This window comes from Schistocerca nitens, chromosome 3 (genome assembly GCF_023898315.1).
Source record: "Schistocerca nitens isolate TAMUIC-IGC-003100 chromosome 3, iqSchNite1.1, whole genome shotgun sequence".
NCBI lineage: Eukaryota > Metazoa > Arthropoda > Insecta > Orthoptera > Acrididae > Schistocerca > Schistocerca nitens.
Genome location: NC_064616.1, coordinates 641,401,707 through 641,424,793, shown reverse-complemented (window position 1 = coordinate 641,424,793; position 23,087 = coordinate 641,401,707). Strand labels below are relative to the sequence as shown.

General features: G+C 41.2%; 1 protein-coding gene and 1 pseudogene across 1 annotated transcript in view; one reads left to right on the top strand and one right to left on the bottom strand.

The window, feature by feature from the left end:
• Positions 1-23,087, bottom strand: part of LOC126248595 (rho guanine nucleotide exchange factor 17) — a 650,439-nt gene that overhangs the window by 300,992 nt on the left and 326,360 nt on the right. The gene's annotated exons all lie outside the window — the stretch shown is intronic.
• On the top strand, positions 14,852-14,969 carry LOC126250576 (5S ribosomal RNA; annotated as a pseudogene).

The following is a 23,087-nucleotide window of genomic DNA, read 5'->3' as shown; positions in this document are numbered from 1 at the left end:
TGTAGGGGGCAGGTGCAACTAGCTGCACCTCAGCCCACATCGGCGGTCGTCTCAGTGGGCTGTGGTTTTTGCCGCAGACTATTAGCGTGGTGTCGCCGGGTTCGATTCCTCTCGATAGCATCAGCTTTTCCTGAGACGAGTTTCACTCCTGGTTCTGAGGTCAGCTGCATAGGTGCTTGAGCAAAGAAGCAGCGACGCTGGCACCCAATCCACCCAGGTGTCCTCGGAGTGAAACTCGACGATCGGCCAGTGACGCACGGCAGCTGAGTGAACTCCGGGCACGCCAGTACACCAGTCTTTCGATAGAAAAATACTCCCATACCCACCTATGCCACAAGAAATCCACCAACATAATTCTAATCTGATTTGACGTAGTAGTGTGTCATATCCTACGTCACCCATGTCCTGTGTACTTTCACTTAAAGAGACATGTCACAAATATTCGAAATTAAAAAACGTCGGTTTTACTGACAATAAACGTTTTCCTTTTCCGTTTTTATGCTTATATGCAGGTTAGATGCAGTATTTATCAACCCAGAGATCGCTACACTCTTATTTCAGCTGACACGCCCTCGCCTTCCTCAGCTGACACGCCCTCACCTTCCTCAGATCTCTAGCCCAATTCACGATGTCAGCTTCTGGCGCACCTACATTTTACCGAGGCGTCATAATTAGAACGCAATTCGGCGTTTTCTTACACATGAGATACTGCGAGAGGCTCAAGTCGCGTTAACGAGCAGAAAAAAAAAAAAACAGGACTAAACGAGGATCGAGTACCGAACGTCTGATTACTAGTATTACACTTAACAAAACAAACCGTCTCCGTAACCGAGATTGCAAAAATATAGTAGCGCAGTTGCGCTTGACCGAGAAGTAGCCAGCTCGAATTCCACTACTGTATTAGACATTTTCATCAGAGTGACTGGTGGTGGCATATAGTTGTAGTTCATAAAACCGTACACCTGTCTCCTCAGTTAAATGTCAAACTTCTCGAAACTTCCTGGCAGATTAAAACTGTGTGCCGGACCGAGACTCGAACTCGGGACCTTTCCTTTGAGGGGGCAAGTGCTCTACCATCTGAGCTACCCAAGCACGACTGACGACCTCTCCTCACAGCTTTACTTCCGCCAGTACCTCGTCTCCTACCAAACGTCTCCTCGGTATCTCGTAGAATGATGGGTTACGAGATTCTTGATGATGCGATCGTCGTATGGAACGGTATATAAGGCGTCCCCTTATTATTATTCGGGAGGAGAGGTCTGTGCGGTACCAGTAGGCTTCCGCTTTCCCATAGTTAACGACAACACAAATTTTACACTACACTTTAAGCAGACTTACCAGTTGAATTTATAACTAAGTGACTATTACGATATCCTCAATCAAGTTTCAATTGCAAGTTGCCTGTCTAACGGCTTCTAGGGACAACAGAAATTTGATTTTCAATATTTCGAGTCGTTCGTCATCGAATTCAAAAATTTAAAATGCTTTAACTGCCTACTAATTAAGAGGTGTAATACATCATTTTTAGCAAAAACTTAAATTTGGTTTGCATCCACTGCGATTTGAGTTTTGGGCTTGCATCATCCGTAGAAGTTCGGTAACCCTGGGGATAATATTATTGCTCACAGCTACTCGCATATCGTCACTTGCATTCAGTCGATTCCTGGACTTGTTTTAATTACCAGCAAAGCGGAGGCACCTTGTTAGTGTACATAAGTAGTGAAGAAAAGCATAAGATATTGCAAGGCGATTTCTCGAATGTAAGTGTATGACACTGCATTTTTACACCAAAACTGCTCAGGCGAATCTTATTCAACTACGTTCTTACAGTTCCTATCACTCTGGAATTCAATGAGCTCTTCCTGCACTTCTCCAAATTCTCTAGCATTAGTGATAAAAGGTTTGCAAATCCGTTTTTGGTGAACTACAGCTTCTGTTTTGTTATACTCTGGGAGGTAATGACTGAATACAGAATTTATCAGCCAATGCTTGCAGGTGACTCTTGTTTTTTTCTTGTGTGTCTGCCCTTATGGTGTCATACTTTTCATCACCAACGTGGGGTTTCAACGTCGCGAACGCAGAACAACTGCTTTCAACAGTTTTACTTATTTATAACAGTAGTTTGCAAATATATGCCCGCAGTTTGTCATCAAAGATAAATACATCTACGCCTTCTTAGTATTTCGTTCCAGAAGCTTGCAATTGCTAGTTCGGCGTATTCAAGTATGTGAAAATATCCACAAGATAAGCCAAATTCATCTGACTCCTTAGATCAGAAAACTGTTGTAGTATGTGTTTCACTTTTTCCTCACTTAGAAACAATTCAACTTGTCCTCTGAGTTCGTATAGTCTTCCAAGCATGTTACCTTTCAACAACCAACGAACTTCTGTAACCAAGAGAAGGGTCCCATGGTCTGCGTCCATTTCCGAGCACAATTTTTTACAGAGGCGTGTATTTAAGGCGGTGCTTTTGATAATATTTAGCACATTAATGGTCAATTGCATTGTATTACAAGATTCTTGGAAGCTTCTCCTGGTGATCTGTGATACAATGCGTTATTAATGCTAAAGAATTCTTCCGTTTTATTAACGTCGTTACACCGGACCGTGATCCTAACATAGCTTCTCTCAGAAAATGAAATGTTTCTGCATATATTCTGTTATTATTTTCTCGACGCCCATACCTTTTGATGTAGTTTCCTGTTCCCGAGAAGACAATAGTTCTTTTTCGATTATGTTGTTGCCTAAAAAGCGGACAAACACGAGTAACTTATAACAATTAGAAATATCAGTCAGTTCATCACACTGCAAAGCGAAGCATTAGGTCTTGAAACATATCGATCTTAGATATCATTTCATATTACTTCAGTTCGAGCTTTTACCGTGTTGTTCGATACAGGTAATTCTTAGGGTCTTTTTTTTGTAAGCCAACCAAGGTTTCACGAGTATTTCTCCTATTGTGCGAGACTGTTTTCATTGCGCTATCACTACCGACGCCTCAAACGACGCTACTAATGTTTCCTCCGATGTCGCAAATCTTTTACCACTAGTTCCGGGTTTCATTTATTGCCAAGTCTCTAATTAATTAACTTTCCTTCAAAGAATTCTGATGGCCGGCCAGAGAAATCAGGATGGACCGTTTCTAAGTGGCTTATTCATTTCCCTGGCTTCAAGGAATCGTTCGCGATAACAGCGGCGCATATAATGCACTGTGGTTATATTTTTCCATTACTTTCTATCGAAGTAAATCCGAATTGAATGTAACTACTGTCGTATTTTCTCTTGTGTGTCATTTACTCACAACAAAACAGAAATGCAGTTGAATATAAGCGTAACAGGGAAAAGCGTAAAAATAATGTATTTTTCCTACTAAAACAAATAAATAATATAATAAATAAATATACTTCTTCTACAATTATTTTTAATAACAAAACGCTACACAACGTGATATTCTAATGAGACAGCCATCGAAATGTTCCCAGCACACATACATGGGTATACTCACGCCTGTATTCCCATATGTAGTACCTATTTCGATTAACCCCCGCCCCTCTCCCCCCCCCCCCCCCCCATGAACCATGATGGACCTTGCCGTTGGTGGGGAGGCTTGCGTGGCTCAACGATACAGATAGCCGTACCGCAGGTGCAACCACAACGGAGGTGTATCTGTTGAGAGGCCAGACAAACGTGTGGTTCCTGAAGAGGGGCAGCAGCCTTTTCAGTAGTTGCAGGGGCAACACTCTGGATGATCGACTGATCTGGCCTTGTAACACTAACCAAAATGGCCTTGCTGTTCTGGTACTGCGAACGGCTGAAAGCAAGGGGAAACTACAGCCGTAATTTTTCCCGAGGGCATGCAGCCTTACTGTATGATTAAATGATGATGGCGTCCTCTTGGGTAAAATATTCCGGAGGTAAAATAGTCCCCCATTCGGATCTCCGGGCGGGGACTACTCAAGAGGACGTCTTTATCAGGAGAAAGAAAACTGGTGTTCTCCGGATCGGAGCGTGGATTGTCAGATCCCTTAATCGGGCAGTTAGGTTAGAAAATTTAAAAAGGGAAATGGATAGGTTAACGTTAGATATAGTAGGAATTAGTGAAGTTCGGTGGCAGGAGGAACAAGACTTTTTGTCAGGTGAACACAGGGTTATAAATACAAAATCAAACAGGGGTAATGCTGGAGTAGGTTTAATAATGAATAAGAAAATAGGAGTGCGGGTAAGCTACTACAAACAGCATAGTGAACGCATTATTGTGGCCAAGATAGACACGAAGCCGACGCCTACAACAGTAGTACAAGTTTATATGCCAACTAGCTCTGCAGATGACGAAGAAATTGATGAAATGTACGATGAGATAAAAGAAATTATTCAGGTAGTGAAGGGAGACGAAAATTTAATAGTCATGGGTGACTGGAATTCGAGAGTAGGAAAAGGGAGAGAAGGAAACATAGTAGGTGAATATGGATTGGGGCTAAGAAATGAAAGTGGAAGCCGCCTGGTAGAATTTTGCGCAGAGCATAACATAATCATAGCTAACACTTGGTTCAAGAATCATGAAAGAAGGTTGTATACATGGAAGAACCCTGGAGATACTAAAAGGTATCAGATAGATTATATAATGGTTAGACAGAGATTTAGGAACCAGGTTTTAAGTTGTAAGACATTTCCTGGGGCAGATGTGGACTCTGACCACAATCTATTGGTTATGAACAGTAGATTAAAACTGATAAAACTGCAAAAAGGTGGGAATTTAAGGAGATGGGACCTGGATAAACTGAAAGAACCAGAGGTTGTACAGACTTTCGGGGAGAGCATAAGGGAACAATTGACAGGAATGGGGGAAAGAAGAATGTGTAGCTTTGAGGGATGAAATAGTGAAGGCAGCAGAGGATCAAATAAGTAAAAAGACGAGGGCTAGTAGAAACCCTTGGGCAACAGAAGAAATATTGAATTTAATTGATGAAAGAAGAAAATATAAAAATGCAGTAAATGAAACAAGCAAAAAGGAATACAAACGTCTCAAAAATGGTATCGACAGGAAGTGCAAAATGGCTAAGCAGGGATGGCTAGAGGACAAATGTAAGGATGTAGAGGCTTATCTCACTAGGGGTAAGGTAGATACTGCATACAGGAAAATTAAAGAGGCCTTTGGAGAAACGAGAACCACTTGCATGAATATCAAGAGCTCAGATGGAAACCCAGTTGTAAGCAAAGAAGGGAAAGCAGAAAGGTGGACGGAGTATATAGAGGGTCTATACAAGGGCGATGTACTTGAGGACAATATTATGGAAATGGAAGAGGATGTAGATGAAGATGAAATGGGAGATATGATACTGCGTGAAGAGTTTGACAGGGCACTGAAAAACCTGAGTCGAAACAAGGCCCCCGGAGTAGACAACATTCCATTAGAACTACTGACAGCCTTGGGAGAGCCAGTCCTGACAAAACTCTACCATCTGGTGAGCAAGATGTATGAAACAGGCGAAATACCCTCAGACTTCAAGAAGAATATAATAATTCCAATCCCAAAGAAAGCAGGTGTTGACAGATGTGAAAACTACCGAACTATCAGTTTAATAAGTCACAGCTGCAAAATACTAACACGAATTCTTTACAGACGAATGGAAAAACTGATAGAAGCCGACCTCGGGGAAGATCAGTTTGGATTCCGTAGAAATGTTGGAACACGTGAGGTAATACTGACCCTACGACTTATCTTAGAAGAAAGATTAAGGAAAGGCAAACCTACGTTTCTAGCATTTGTAGACTTAGAGAAAGCTTTTGACAATGTTGATTGGAAAACTCTCTTTCAAATTCTGAAGGTGGCAGGGGTAAAATACAGGGAGCGAAAGGCTATTTACCATTTGTACAGAAAGCAGATTGCAGTTATAAGAGTCGAGGGGTATGAAAGGGAAGCAGTGGTTGGGAAGGGAGTGAGACAGGGTTGTAGCCTATCCCCGATGTTATTCAATCTGTATATTGAGCAAGCAATAAAGGAAACAAAAGAAAAGTTCGGAGTAGGTATTAAAATCCATGGAGAAGAAATAAAAACTTTGAGGTTCGCCGATGACATTGTAATTCTGTCAGAGACAGCAAAGGACTTGGAAGAGCAGTTGAACGGAATGGACAGTGCCTTGAAAGCAGGGTACAAGATGAACATCAACAAAAGCAAAACGAGGATAATGGAATGTAGTCTAATTAAATCAGGTGATGCTGAGGGAATTAGATTAGGAAATGAGACACTTAAAGTAGTAAAAGAGTTTTGCTATTTGGGGAGCAAAATAACTGATGAATGTCGAAGTAGAGAGGACATAAAATGTAGACTGGCAATGGCAAGGAAAGCGTTTCTAAAGAAGAAAAATTTGTTAACATCGAGTATAGATTTAAATGTCAGGAAGTCGTTTCTGAAAGTATTTGTATGGAATGTAGCCATGTATGGAAGTGAAACGTGGACGATAACTAGTTTAGACAAGAAGAGAATAGAAACTTTAGAAATGTGGTGCTACAGAAGAATGCTGAAGATTAGATGGGTAGATCACATAACTAATGAGGAGGTACTGAATAGAATTGGGGGGAAGAGGAGCTTGTGGCACAACTTGACTAGAAGAAGGTGTCGGTTGGTAGGACATGCTCTGAGACATCGAGGGATCACCAATTTAGTATTGGAGGGCAGCGTGAAGGGTAAAAATCGAAGGGGGAGACCAAGAGATGAATACACTAAGGAGATTCAGAAGGATGTAGGCTGCAGTAGGTACTGGGAGATGAAGAAGCTTGCACAGGATAGAGTAGCATGGAGAGCTGCATCAAACCAGTCTCAGGACTGAAGACCACAACAACAACAACAACAACAACAACAACAACATTTCGATTAAAAGACTTTAACAATGAAAAATATTTACTTACCTATTTAACATAAACCATAAACTATAAGGTTTTTTTGGGGACTTGGTTCAAATGGTTGAAATGGCTCTGAGCACTATGCGACTTAACTTCTGAGGTCATGAGTCGCCTAGAACTCAGAACTAATTAAACCTAACTAACCTAAGGACATCACACACATCCATGCCCGGGCAGGATTCGAACCTGTGACCGTAGTGGTCGCGCGGTTTCAGACTGAAGCGCCTAGAACCGCTCGGCCACTCAGGCCGGCGTTAACAGACGGCATCATAGCAATAATACAATTTTATTATACATACATACAATAAATTCTAACACTTAATTACCCCTTGTTCAAATTACCATTTCATCCTCTATGAATTCTTCTGTTGGATAGTTCCATTTCTCCCAAAGCCTCGTTTTTAAAATTTCTGGCTTCATATTAAATATATTTTTGCCCATTAACTTGTTGTAAATCAGTTGGATTCAAACGATAGAAAAAAAAAACTGGACTGGTTTTCCTTGAAGAGAAAGAAATACTAACTCGGTCAGTATGTAAAAACTGTATCGACTATTTTCATTTGTTTGCTTCCACAAACTGGTTTCACTCGAAATAAATGAATGAATAATAATCCAGCTGACGCGTAAAGCTATAACCGAATGAGTCGACTGTTTTCCAAAAACCTACTGAATTCACTGTTTTCATTAGGTTGTTACCATCAGCACTACTCACCGGGCGCGCGGAGCTGCACTGACCGCATAAAAAGGGATTAATAATTTAAAGCGAATAAAAGCTTGAAAATATAAATCCTTCGCGGACCATATTTTAGCTCTTGTTGACCACTGGTGGCCAGCGGACCACTATTTGGGAACCAACGCGCTGAAGTTTTATCATACATGTTTATACGTTCTGCTCATATGTTCTACCTTGAACTAGATTCAAAAGTTTTTGTCTTAATGCAACGCCACGCATTTCAGCGCCTTCATGTCCTCGTCAGTAAATTGATTTTTGTTTTGCCAGTACGAAATGATGCCTTACCGTATGGGGTTTTACTTCACGTCGTTTTAACTTGAGTTGATGTAGGTGTTTTTATAGTGCTATCCTACGAATTCGCTTTTCTGAATATTTTGTGATAGTAATCACGTACATAAAAAAATACGTTTATTACATCGTTTCATAGCTTCTCCTATTCCACTGGTGAAGCTCTGGTATTGATAGATTTGTCCTCTGTTATTACTGAAAGTTTCTATCATAATCACAGGAACATCTTGTATACATATCACGGTTCACAAACAACTTAAAAAATCAGAACATTAGGGAATGAGCTCCCTACTGCATTCATTGCTGATTTCATAGTTTTCTTCTTTCTTTGTTTAATCACACGTGGTTGCATAATATGGAGCATGTACTGCACCTAATCAGAAGAAATTTTACTTGATGTCCATCTCATTCTCCGTACAGTACTCTCCTTCAATCATTTCCCAGTTGGTTTGATTTTATCGGCCACCCTCTACAAGTGGAAGATTCCCACATTCGTTGTTACAAACAGCGATGAGTCTTGATGTCGTGGGTGGGACCACGCTGTCCTTCAGTAGCGTGTCGTTATCGCCAGTGGGCTGCTGTAATACTGGCTATAAAACTAAAGTACTACTAAACGCTTCATAGCCGGCACCTTTCCCTTCCTTATTGGCCGCCGGGGAAATGGTCTGTTTACGTATGGCTCACGCTATAAACAACATGCGGATCAGATAGCTCGGTGACGAGAAGGGTTAGAATTCAGTACTTGTACACAGTGACAGGCTGAGCACGCAAAGAATGTACACATAATTAAAAGTGAAATTCAAACATTACAGCAATCGACACAAGCACAGAAACGGTCGCCATGGGCTGTTCGCCGTAGCAGAGACTTTAACGGTTGAGTGTTGTGCAATAGCCAGCCTTTGCCAAATTGATATATCTAAAACCTGTCTCCATTTTGTATGGTTAACACACCTGTACATGATTTAGAGTCATTTCCGTCAAAGAACAAAGAAACATTGGAGTTATGCCAGGATCTTCACGCAATGACAGGATCATTATTTTGATCTGAGATCCTACTGATTATTTTTTGAGTATACTGATTTACATTTTCACACGGCATGCAAGATGATTATAATTTATGTAGATATTTGGTTCGTTCTTCATTTACCCTTCAAAGTTAGACACTGCGCTATATGTAACCATAGTGAACTCGAGTTCACGATACGCAGACTGATGAAAAGAGATACTCCTTTTACTGAGATTAAATAAACAATGGCATTCGGAAGAGCATTCGCCGTAGGGATTACCTCAAAAAATATGACCGGTACATTCAATAGTATCAACGACCTTATATATTACGAAAAAAGTGAGATTGTGGAGAAAATTCATCTAGTTAGAGCTGAATGTCTCGTTAACAGCTTACTAGTCACATTAATTTAGTTAATGAAGAATGAGAAAGGAAAACATGGTGCTTTTATTGATCAGTCCATACTGGTAGTCGGCGGAGATATTCTACGGTAAGCAACGGAATGAAGACCTGAATCCCTGTCCCCCTGAATGTGGAACCAGTTTGATAAACTCTGCGTCACATCACTCTGTCTTCTAGTTCGGACCCTATGACTCCCTTGCCAATTTTAACTAACCTGACGGAGCATTCTTTTCACGGATTCTGACAGCCGGCGTTTGTGATCCATCTGCTGCCAGAGCAGATCATAAATATCTCGACCTCCGCTGAAATGTCCTACTAATGCCAGCCGACTCAAGTCGTCTGTGATACGCAACGTTTCGACATGTTACTACCGTCTCATGACCTACTATTGTCATGACGATGTAAAATGGACAGGTTGCCTTATTATACGATTTATTTTATTATGCTTCTTTTCAGGCTCTCTTTGACAACGCTTGAGAGTGGCTATATTTTGATTTAACAGCAGAAATATTTCCTCTGGAATTTTTGTAAGGGCTCCTCATGTAGTACGTTCTTTGAGTCTGCGCTTCATCGACATACGCCTGACGAGAAAGAATTATATAGCTGTTACTCTCCTTTTTCTAGTTCTTACTTCTACGTCGCAGCAAAAGCAGAGGTGCCTTTTCAGCCCACTGAAGCGGCTCATCAGTGGTTGGAAGCTTCTCTCTCTTCTGGTTGATACCGAAAGACTACCTCAACCAGTTGTAATCTTTCACGTTTCAACCTTTTCCTGTCAGTTTGTCGGCATTCTTTTACTCTGTGGTTGCCGTACGCGGTCGCCCTACCTTTCCAGCACGTTCATCCGTCACGTTCCCAGTCCGTTGAAATTTTTCAAACAGATCCTTTATTGTATCGCTTTTCGGTCCTTTGGTTACATTAAACCTCCGTTGAAAACTTCGTCTTGTTGCAACAACACTGTGTTCTAGGTGGTGGAATTCCAACACCAGAAAAATCCTCTGTTCTAAGGAATAAACCATGTTGTCTACAGCACACTTGCACGTTGTGAACAGCACACGCTTACAGCAGAAAGACGACGTACAGAATGGCGCACCCACAGACTGCGTTGTCTTCTATATCTTTCACATCACTTGCAGCGCCATCTGTTGTTGAAAATTGTAACTACTGTAATTTCGAAAGTTTGTCTGCCTGAAAATGTACTGTTGTCCCAAGCATATTGCAACAAACGGTGTATTTCTATCGCTGCTCGTTTAGTTTTTATTGCCGTTTCAAATATACCGGTCATTTTTGAAACACCCTGTAGATAGCTAACACACATGTACGAGGAAAGTCGCGGCCATTCTATGATCTCGGTACGTTATTCTGTCTGGCATTTGTTCGAGAAAACTAGCGAATATTTTACTGTTTTCTTGTACAGAGAACCTTCGATACATAGCGTTATAAATAAGGACTATTCGCCGAATACGAAGCTACACTACTGGACATTAAAATTGCTGCACTACGAAGATGACGTGCTACAGACGCGAAGTTTAACCGACAGGAAGAGGATGCTGTGATACGCAAATGATTAGCTTTTCAGAGCATTCACACAAGGTTGGCGGCGGTGGCGACAACTACAACGTGCTGACATGAGGAAAGTTTCCAACCGATTTCTCATACACAAACAGCAGTTGACCGGCGTTGCCTGGTGAAACGTTGTTGTGATGCCTCGTGTAAGGAGGAGAAATGCGTACCATTACGCTTCCGACTTTGATAAAGGTCGGATAGTAGCCTATCGCGATTGCGGTCTATCGTATCGCGACATTGCTGCTCGCATTGGTCAAGATGCAATGACTGTTGGCAGAATATGGAATCGGTGGGTTCAGGAGGATAATACGGAACGCTGTGCTGGATCCCAACGGCCTCGTATCACTAGCAGTCGAGATTTCAGGTATCTTATCCGCATGGCTGTAACGTATCGTGCGGCCACGTCTCGATCCCTGAGTCAACAGATGGGGACGTTTGCAAGACAACAACCATCTGCACGGACAGTTCGACGACGTTTGCAGCAGAATGGACTATCAGCTCGGAGACCATGGCTGCGGTTACCCTTGACGCTTCGTCACAGACAGGAGCGCCTGCGATGGTGTACTCAACGACGAACCTGGGTGCACGAATGGCAAAACGTCATTTTTTCGGATGAATCCAGGTTCTGTTTACAGCATCATGATGGTCGCATCCCTGTTTGGCGGCATTGCGGTGAACGCACATTGGAAGCGTGATGGTATGGGGTGCCATTGGTTAACACGTCTCGGTCACCTCTTGTTCGCATTGACGGCACTTTGAACAGTGGACGTTACATTTCAGATGTGTTACGACCCGTGGCTCTACCCTTCATTCGATCCCTGCGAAACCCTACACTTCAGTAGGATAATGCACGACCGCATGTTGCAGGTCCTGTACGGGCCTTTCTGGATACAGAAAATGTTCGATTGCTGCCCTGGCCAGCACATTCTCCAGATCTTTCACCAACTGAAAACGTCTGGTCAAAAGTGGCCGAGCAGCTGGCTCGTCACAATACGCCAGTCACTACTCTTCATGAACTGTGGTATCGTGTTGAAGCTGCATGGGCAGCTGTACCTGTACATGCCATCCAAGCTCTGTTTGACTCAATGCCCAGGCGTATCAAGGCCGTTATTACGGCCAGAGGTGGTTCTTCTGGGTACTGATTTCTCAGGATCTATGCACCCAAATTGCGTGAAAATGTAATCACAAGTCAGTTCTAGTATAATATTTTTGTCCAATGAATACCCGTTTATCATCTGCATTTCTTCTTGGTGTGGCAATTTTAATGGCCAGTAGTGTAGTTTATATTCAGAAGCAGCAATATTAAGACGGAAGAATAAATAAGTAAAAAGTCCTAGTTGTAGCAAGTACAAGTGTGAAGATTAGTCAAGAGTAAGAGTGATCAGTTGATTGTGAAGTATTAATAATAGTAATTCATAGTAATTTCTCACTAAAAATATTGTTCAAAATGGTTCAAATGGCTCTGAGCACTATGGGACTCAACTGCTGAGGTCATTAGTCCCCTAGAACTTAGAACTACTTAAACCTAACTAACCTAAGGACATCACACACATCCATGCCCGAGGCAGGATTCGAACCTGCGACCGTAGTGGTCTTGCGGTTCCAGACTGCAGCGCCTTTAACCGCACGGCCACTTCGGCCGGCCAAAAGTATTGTTACGAGACTCGAAAAATATTTTTACTAATAACGTAACAGCAGTTTCCCATACCTAACTCGTAACTCGTATTACGAGTTAGGTATGGGAAACTATTGATGCGTATATCTCCGGTAATAGTGAATTTCGAGAAGATTCCTAAAAACTCATTGTTACTATATAGGGCCTCTATCGTATGTTTATCAGTTTAAATAAAACTGCCTTAATCTTTGCATGTGACTTAATTATTTTGTATTACGGTAAAAGTAAAAGAAGCTTAAGATACCTTTAGCGCTCCCTCCTTGTTTCTTTTTTTTTCCGTATCTGCCACTGGTTACGTGGAGTACTTCGTAAACTGACATGGGAATTCCTGGAGGAAAAACGACGCTCTTTCCGTTAAACACTATTGAGAAAATTTAGAGAACAGGCATAGTAGCTGGCTGCAGAATGATTCTACAGTCGCCAACGTATATTTCGCGTAAGTACCGCGAAGACAAGATGAGAGCAACTAGGGCGCGTGCGGAGCCATATAGTCAGTTGTTTTCCCCTTCCTCCATTGACGAATAGAACAGAAAACGAGATTACTAGTTATGAGTGGTATATGGTAATCACCGCTATATACCATACGGTGGCTTCCTGAGTACGTATAAGAGAAAGTCAGATGAAAACGAGACAGATGCAAAAAAGTAAGTAGTCTGTTCATGAAGCACCAATTCCATAAAACTTCAGTTTACAATTAATTGCCTTGGAAAGTTCACTAAAAATACTGACTGATGACATTTTATTACTTAAGGCGTGTAATATTTGGTTGGTGAATTTGTAAATAGCGTTCTCAGTCGACTAACTCTACTGGCCGGCCGCGGTGGCCGAGCGGTTCTAGGCGCTAAGTCCGGAACCACGCGACTGCTACGGTCACAGGTTCGAGTCCTGCCTTGGGCATGGATGTGTGTGATGTCCTTAGGTTAGTTAGGTTTAAGTAGTTTTAAGTTCTAGGGGACTGATGACCACAGATGTTAAGTCCCAAAGTGCTCAGAGCCATTTTTTTAACTCTTCTAGAATCCAAACTGTGATATGCCAAATAAATTATTTCCACTTAAACGTGAGACTACTCTTGGGTGCATTACTTTTGCGAATATTTTGAAAATACGTCAGTAAGGAAACTGGACGACAATTACGCAAGTTTTTTTGTCACTTTTCTTGTAAAGATGCTTAACAAATGCACATTTTAAGCCGTCTGAAAAAACTTCCTGTGCCAGAGATCCACTAAATATGTTGCGTATTAAGTTAGAGCAGCTATCCAGAATTCTGTCTAAAATTCCATCAACACCTATAAGCTTTCTTTTCTTCGGTTTTTATAATTATATTGACTTCAGAGAAGGTGCTACTGTTAGTTTTTTAAAGATTTTGGAATGACTCTTGTTTCGTCAGCTAAAAAGTTTAATCGTACTTCCGCTGCTACACTTAGAAAGTGATGGTTAAACGTACTCGCAACTTGTGGATTATCAGTAACAACATTCCCATTTAGTTTAATTGTTATGATATCTAGTTCACTGAATGGCTTTCCTGTCTCTCACTTGACAATATTCCACACACGTTTAATCTTATTACCTGAAGTATCAACTTCTGTCAGGGCGTACATAATACTGGTCATTTTAATGACTTTCCTTAAAATATTACAGTATATTTTTAATATGTAAGTAATGTTGAATGTTGACTTATTCTGAACTTAATAAAAAATTACTTCTTCCTCTTACATGGTATTTTAAATCCCTTGACTGCTACGGTCGCAGGTTCGAATCCTGCCTCGGGCATGGGTGTGTGTGATGTCCTTAGGTTAGTTAGGTTTAAGTAGTTCTAAGTTCTAGGGGACTTATGACCTAAGATGTTGAGTCCCATAGTGCTCAGAGCCATTTGAACCATTTTAAATCCCTTAGTTAACCATGTCTTACTCGTGTTTTTAATTAATTTTCTATACATCTCTTAGGAAAGCAATTTTCAAATACTAACAGAAATTTAGTATGGAATAAACCGAATTTGTCATTATCATCTATTTCTTTATATACCTCATCCCATACCATCTCTTTTAAGGTACTCTTAAAACAGTATATCCTATATTTATTAATAAGCCTCACTGCTTTGTGTGAACCACCCTCAAGGGTGTAAGGTGCATTGTTTATTTCCATTACTTGTGCATCGTGATCAGATAGTCCGTTAACTACTGGGTAATTGTTCCGACCTGAGCACTGTCTATAAGAACGTTACCAATTATGGTCCTACAGTGTTGATGTACACGAATTGGAAAATTAACTACCATCATTAGATAGAAGCCAACGGCCTTGCCGCAGTGGTGTCGCCGGTTCCCATCAGATCACCGAATTTAAGCGCTGTCGGGTTGGGCTAGCACTTGGATGGGTGACCATCCGGTCTGCCGAGTGCTGTTGGCAAGCGGGATGCATTCAGCCCTAGTGAGGCAAACTGAGGAGCTATTTGATTAAGAAGTAACGGCTCCGGTGTCGTTAACTGACATACTGCCAGGAGAGTGGTGTGCTGACCACATGCCCCTCCATATCCGCATCCAGTGACACCTGTGGGCTGAGGATGACACGGCGGCCGGACGGTACCGTTGGGCCTTCCAACGCCTTTTCGGACGGAGTTTAATTTTTAATTAGACAGAAACACCCACATAATGACTCCAGTTCATTTATCCTGTACGTATCTTTTAAGAAATCTACAATGAAATCTCCATAAACTTCTGTTCAAATGGTTCAAATGGCTCTGAGCACTATGGGACTTAACATCTGAGGTCATCAGTCCCCTAGAACTTAGAACTACTTAAGCCTAACGAACCTAAGGACATCACACACATCCATGCCCGAGGCAGGATTCGAACCTGCGACCGTAGCAGCAGCGCGGCATAAACTTCTGTCTGCTTCTTCTTGTCTGATAGATAGCTCAATAATGCATCTAGATTTCTCACAATTAGGTGAATGTCTCCTAGAGGGGATTCGTATTACAATTACCAGAGTAGTATTCTGCCGTAACATCCCCCAGACACATGCTTCGAAGTTCTGATGTACACAAAAATAAATCACGTCGCTTGGATACTTTCGAGCAAAGCCCAGATGGGGCTGCACCGGAATTGGTTCTTACTGGAGGAGAGGAAAGAGAGGTGTGTGTTTTGATAAATACTTGAGGTCCTTCAGATACTTCTGAGTAGAGCCGAGATGACTGCAGGCACCGTTTTACTTGAATAATGTACATCCTTAAACGTGCAGTCATTTTTACGTACTATTTTAATGCAATGTTGATTAAATGCAGAGGAATGGGATTTGTGGGTGTAATTATCCTTAACTTTCGAATGAAGTAATGGAACTTGGCGCTGTTTTTACACCTCGTTTTAATGCTATACTCTGATTACTTGGAGATAGGGAGAGGGACCTGGGGATGTAACGCACAGTTGAGCTAGTTCCCCAGATTGGCTGCTTTGTTTTTCAATACTTCATTGTGATTGATTGGGAAGAGGAAGGAGAGGGAGTTACAAACTTCTCACTGTTGGCCGTTTCATTTTTAATATTGTGCTATGACTGGGTGGCGACAGTGGGAAATGAAAAGCCCTCTCCCCTAACACATTTGGACTGGTACCACCACCTTGGATTTTTTCATCGATTATTTCATTTTAATACTGCACTGTGATTGGTTGAAGATAAGGGGAGGGGTTTCTCATTTATAATTACTTATCGGTTGATTTTATTAATCGATGTAATTGATTGTCAAGGTTAAAGTCGAAGGTCTTTGCCCCTGCCTCTGAATGTTGGCAACTCAAACGTCAAAGGGCAGTTTGTATCCAGATTACCCATAACATTCCTACGCGCATTGTACTGTAGCGTGTGGAATTAACTGATTCAGGAAATTAGACATTCTATGTGAATGCAGCCTACAACAGACTATTCATCATCTGCCTAGCCAAACGCAGTTAGTGCATCTAGGACCACCTTCTCCATGCATATGATGTTGGAACCCAAGTGACGAAACACCAATCACGTCTTATAAAACATTATATATACTTACCTTAGCATCGCCTCTATTATACGTTTATACACTTTTCACGCACATTTAATTCTAAGTTTAATGTATCATCGATGCTGAGGTCATTAGATGTGGAGCAGTGTTGAACAAGGATGAATGAGTAAATTTGGCAATATTCATGTTGAACAGAACATTACAGGAATCGCATAAAGTGTCTTAGGGATATTATGGGAAACGTAATTAGAAATCGTAAAACAGAGATCTGATTTCAAATCCTCCTAAAAAGGAGGGAACATTTGGGTCTTAAGTCCCGTAGACAACGAGTTCATTGGAGACGGAATGCGAGCTCAGTTTTGACAAGAATGAGACTGGAAATCGACTGTGGACTTTTCACTGGAAACAGCCCAGAAATCGACTTTAAGGATTTAGGAAAGCCACGGAAAACCTAACCCTGAATGACCGGAATCGGTTTCAAATTCGCTCTTCCTGATTACGAGAGTAGTGCCTCAGACAGTGCGCCACCTCACCTTGTTCCTGCCCCTGAATTCAAATCGAGTGCCTTAACAGCTATGACATTTAGTTCTGTTCAAACTGTAAACGACATCTTTGACAAGAAAGAAAGAGAGTGTGACCAGCACGGATCATTCACTCTGCAATGTATGGTGGTGTGCAAATTCCTGACAGACTGGATGGGACTCGAATCCGGACGCTTGTCTTTACCGGACAATGCTCTTAGCATCTGAGCTAGCCAGATATGCGTCTAGTTACGAGTCCCGGTCTAGCACACAATATTGTTCTGTTAAAAAGTTTCGAGAAAAGTATAAACTGTCAGTTTTTGCATGTTTAGAGCTTAACGTACACCACACAAGTGGGTGCGTTAAAGTACTAACACTATCACATTCCCTACAAGCTAGGAGTAATCGACCTCGAGCTAACTAAAGAGACAAATACTTTTAGTGGGATGTGAGAAACGGATGTTAAATCTGTATGTGCATCTGAACATGAGTTCTTTCGATTTCACTGCTATGTGGAACCTTGGGTGCGATATAACGGCCCCCTGTGCCGTATGTAAAGTCACCATGCAGATTTTTTCCCCCCTAATAGCACCCCACAGTTTGATAAGGGATTGCATGTTTAGTCACAGTTAAGTATTTAGTAGAGTAGGCAGTGACCACCGAGCCACAACACTCCAGTTGACGGGATGTCTAGCTTTAATGTCGGAAGTCTTTGTTTCATCTAGGAAGATGCAGAGGATTTTTTCTTTGCTCAAGTTTTTCCTTGGTAAGCTGTTACGTAGCTCGGAAGGCACTATTCGTTGTCAGCGATTTCAGACTGACAGGGCAAGTTTAAACTGTTAACGTCTGAATTCTTTCTGACAACCGAGAATTAATATCGTAAACGCCCGCCTCTGCGGTGTGGCTGAACCTAACTTAGTATAGATGCGAACATTGGAATTAACATAGAACAGTAACTTTTTTAAGTAATGTAAAAGTCAAAGCACAAAAGCCTTTTAGTCACGAATATTTTTGTTTATTTTGCACAAGATCTGAAAAATTGTAAGGTGATATTACTATTCCTTACTTGCTGCACACGTAACGGCACAGCATCACTGTTATATTGCGATGGTTATATGTTTTCCCTTGAGATTCTGCAAAAGCTCATAATATATGCAAGGTGTTAAAAAAAGATTCCATATTTTGAGAGGTGGTAGTACAGACCAAAAAAAAATAGTGTCCTGTAAACATGGGCTCTAAAACGCATACCTAAAGAGCTATGAACACTCGTTCATCTTGACTACTGTGAAACGCATTTATTCTACTGCACGCTCTTCGCTATTACCAATGACCTACAGAATGCAGCGAACAAATGAGAACACATTATTGTGATCCACTGAATAAGCAGAACTTCTTATGTAATGCGCTTGCTGTTACATACGACCATTACAGAAGATCGTGCCTGCCACTTCCCGTATGGAATAAAAGCCTTCAGTTATGATGGTAAGTGAAAACATAAAACTACAATGTAAAACCATTTCACAGATTTAACAATAACACTAACTTGTTCCGTTAGAACTAATGTATGCATTGCACTTGCCCAGACTGTGACTGCTGTTCACAATAACAACACTAATAGTTGTTTACTGCGTGGTGTTTCCATGGAAAATAACGGAGTAATGTGTCTTTATTTGTTTATTGCTTTATGTAGGTCGTTCGTAAAAGCAATAAACTTGCTGTAGAAGAAATTTGTTTCACAATATCGAAGATGAATAACTGATCACAGCTCTTAATGCATGCATTTTAGAAACCTTGTCTGTTGGGCATTTTTATCTTTTTTGGTCCATACTACCACCTCTCAAAATATGGAATACTTTTTTTAACACCCTGTATATATAGATTTCTAAAAGCAGCTTTATGTTTAATATGAAGGTCTTCCACACTTAGGTTGATTATTTTCGTACAAGTCGCCAGAAGTCAAATGCAACCTTTAACCACAAACAACACGTTATGTGTGGAATATTCATGCCAGTTCGAGACTCGAGACCATGTTCTCTTTCTTTAGGGGACAGCATTATATCAGCCCACTTATCCGATCACTTCTTAGCTCTGTGATTTATCGTACAAATGAATATCAAGAACATAATTTCGTTTGTACGAAGGGTATCATGTACTATCTTCAACCACCTCAAAATGAGGAAAATGACAAAGATGCTAAATATCCCCCCACTCACTACTTACAACATTATAGTCCTCAAATTAGTTTTTCTGGTACTCGATTTCTGCATTTTAGCTGATGGCTGACTTCCCGTTTTTTCGTCTCATGTCTTTCGTAACTGCCGACAATATTTTATCTCAGAATAAAGAAGCTGTGTAGGATGGTTCTAACGCTCTTTTTAATACATTTTATGCAAAGATTTTGGAACACCCTGTATAGTTCCGAGTCTGGAAACTAGTTGCTTGGTACACAGTATCGAAGTATAAGTGAACTTACACATGTCTCTAGTCGAAAACAACGCGTTTGTGAATACATTAAAAGAAACCTATAAGGTTGTTGTTTTACACTCTTTCACTGAAGGTTACAGTTCTCCCGCAGACATTTGTATACATGTGTCACTACCACGAACAGAATTTTTTAAGTCTCTTTTGTTGTCATGTACCACTAGGTTTGTCTTCTTGTTGTTACCGGTAAGATATTCCGTTTTACTAGAGTATTAATGCTATAGTTCTCGCAACAACTACAATTAAGCCCACTTCATGTTTGAGACTTTTGACGACCGTGCTATGCACAATTACGCACATCCAGCGTAGTTATATGGCTTTTTTAAAAAAAATATTGTGTATTATTATGTTTTCGGGTGCACGTGACAATGGGTCATGCACGAAACTAGGAATGACGAATAAAGTACAGTTTTAAAATACAGATAGGTGGAATGACGTATATTCTTAAATTTATCAAGGCTGTGGTGCCCATACAGATGAAAATGATTTGTGTTAAACTTCTTGGCAAGTTAGAGGTCATTAGATATGAGTAACAAGCTTTGACTGTGGAAGGATACCGGACTTGTCTTTTCTAAGGAACCACAATGTAATTTGACTTAGGAAATTTAGTGACAAAAAAAAAAGAAAAACTGGATGGCCGGACGGAGATTTAAACCGTTGTTCTCCCGAATACGCTGCTTCCCGAGGGTCCACGACCGACTCACCGATTTATCGAAGTTTGTTATTGGCTTTCGAAATTGATCATAGCGCTGTGCCTGCAGAATGATTACCTCGTTATTCGCTCACGGGTATTTTCATTGGTTCAGCTCCTGTGTAACTAAAATACACCCTCTAATTTGACGCATGGCAGAACCAACTCGTAACCTGATTTTGCAAACTAATGACCACAAAACTTCCCCTGACGTTACGGGAAACGCTCTAAATACTGGTCGGTGTAACGGCTAGCACGAAAACTCCACCGAAGCCCCTACAGTGCATTGAAAATTTTCCCGAATACCACACAACGACTGCGTTCGTTGAAAATACCATGCGGCTTTGATCGTTTTCCGAAAATTCCGCTGATGCGTGCTCTCGGATCAGTGACTACGGCTCGCTGTCACATCGCAATTTATGCACGTAAATTTGCCCTCCGAACTGAAATATGGATCTAACAATTATTCTTCCGACAGTCGAACTGACCGGTTTGGAAAAGTTACAAAGCACAATTTGTCCTGAACTGCTACAAATACAAGCCAGGATCTTTGCAGTGTATCATTTATTTAAGTGGAAACTAGTAATAATGAGAGACGAATGATTAGTACAATAACCGACGGGCAACAGAGAATCAATACACGAGATGGCACTGCCTTTCAACTGAATTAGCTGAATTTAGAAACAAGACTTCTGTTCTGGAAGCTTAGGCACTCGCGTGTTTTCTTCCATGGCAGATGAAGAATACGTAAGACATGTTATTAGGATGTGACAATATCTGAAGTTTGAAAGAAACTTGCGTTAATAGAAAGTAATATGATGAAAAGCAGTTTACCAAAGTATGACGCGATTAGGCTGGCAAGAGCGAATAGGTGATACTAAAGTGAACGCGAACTGTCTTGTAAAAAGAGTCAGAAAGGTCAGACGAGTTCACAATGACAAAACATTGAATGATATTTTTGATAATCGCCATCCCCACATACAGAATGGAAAGTTTAATGAACACATAATTCAAGTTCTCATCTGCGCTCTTTAAGCTTCCTAGTGCACTATCCCTCGTAGTTATTTCGTGATCAGCTGAGTAAATTTCAAAATATAGAAATAAAGCGATATACCAGTCAACTGTCGGTTAGGTAAATTGATTAAACTGTAATTTGTTGCGTTTTACCTTTTCTAGCTATAGATGGCGCTTCGACGACGAATTTGACAGTCACATTAGAGTAGGAGGTTCTTTGCTGTACCTCTAACACGTAGCACGACGAAGTGAGTTTTACTGCAGCACTCTCCACTCCTCGCTTTACTGAAAGACACCTGTGCAACCGAACACAATGTAACAAGTTATACCTAAGTAAGTTATATCCAATGAAAGATTTATTGAATAGAATCTTTTACATCTCATGGTTCGGGAGTTTCCTGACTGCACATCATATTACAAACGCGGTATTACACACTGCTATTCGCTCTCACCTGGACACGATAGTCTAGACGCAAATTGTATAAAATAGGCTAAAAATTACAATATTGCAAACAAGTCAGCGGTAGAATACTGAAGCAATGAACAAACTTCAAATAGCGGAACGAGGGTCCTGAGAACGGAATTATGCAACTGGAAATTACAATTCATTGTGCTTGTCTGTGGGAAGCGAATTGAGAGCTATGAGCAAATCGCAAACGTCGCTTTTCGATTAGATAAGGCTTCATGTTTCTCTATTCCTTTTCTTTCTTTTTTTCTTTCGGGAACGAAGCTATCTTACTTCATTGTGAGCTGGGAAATAATTAAAAACAGCAACGGGGAAACCCGTATAAGCAGCACACAGGCGTTATGAACTAGACTAGAAATGGCGATATCGGGGAGACTATTATATCGTGGCTGCCCGTTGTAGTTGCTGCATTTCGTAAAATGGGAGAAAAAATTTCAAATAATGGACGACTTGTTCTCCACTTTAACACATCACAAGCCAATGGTGAACGTGAAAAAAATGCGTTTTTGCAGAACCATCTACTATTTTCACCACATGCTTGTAAGTCATACATGTGTGCATATTTCCTATTGCTACGAATGTAGCTCGGGTTTAGTTCAATATCTGACAAACTAAGAAAGAAAAAATGTTTCGGTGGATGTTTAGAAAGAAAAGGACTTCTCACATTATCATTATTCGTAGTGACATGCGCAGTTTACAATAATGTATGTAACGCTTCTGGGCACTCGATAACCGGGCAAGTCGGTCTGACAACGCCATTTTAGGCTTTGTAAGATCTGTGTTACTAATTCCTATGGTTTTTTCGCCCGGTTTAGGTTGAGTAATGAAATTTGGAGCTCAGATCACGTTACCACAAAAAAAAAAATGGCTCTGAGCACTATGGGACTTAACTTCTCAGGTCATCAGTCCCCTAGAACTTAGAACTACTTAAACCTAACTAACCTAAGGACATCACACACATCCATGCCCGAGGCAGGATTCGAACCTGCGACCGGAGCGGTCGCGCGGTTCCAGACTGTAGCGCCTTTAACCGCTTGGCCACCACGGCCGGCTCACGTGTCAACAGTCGGCAACGCATCGTTTCTTCCACGCCAGACCCACCCCGTATACCATAAAGGACAATGAGGAGGCGGGACTGGACCTATTGATCTCCGTTGAGCCCATATCCTTCACTGCGGGGACTCCTACTATTTTTATTGTTAAAAAAAACATTCCGAGGGCTGATGAATAGTCTGACAGGCTAATGGTATGGATGCATTTTTCAGTAAACCTCCTGTTGTGGTCTTCAGTCAGAGACTGGTTTGATGCAGCTCTCCACACTACTCTATCCTTTGCAAGCCGCTTCATCTCAGAGTAACTACTGCAGCCT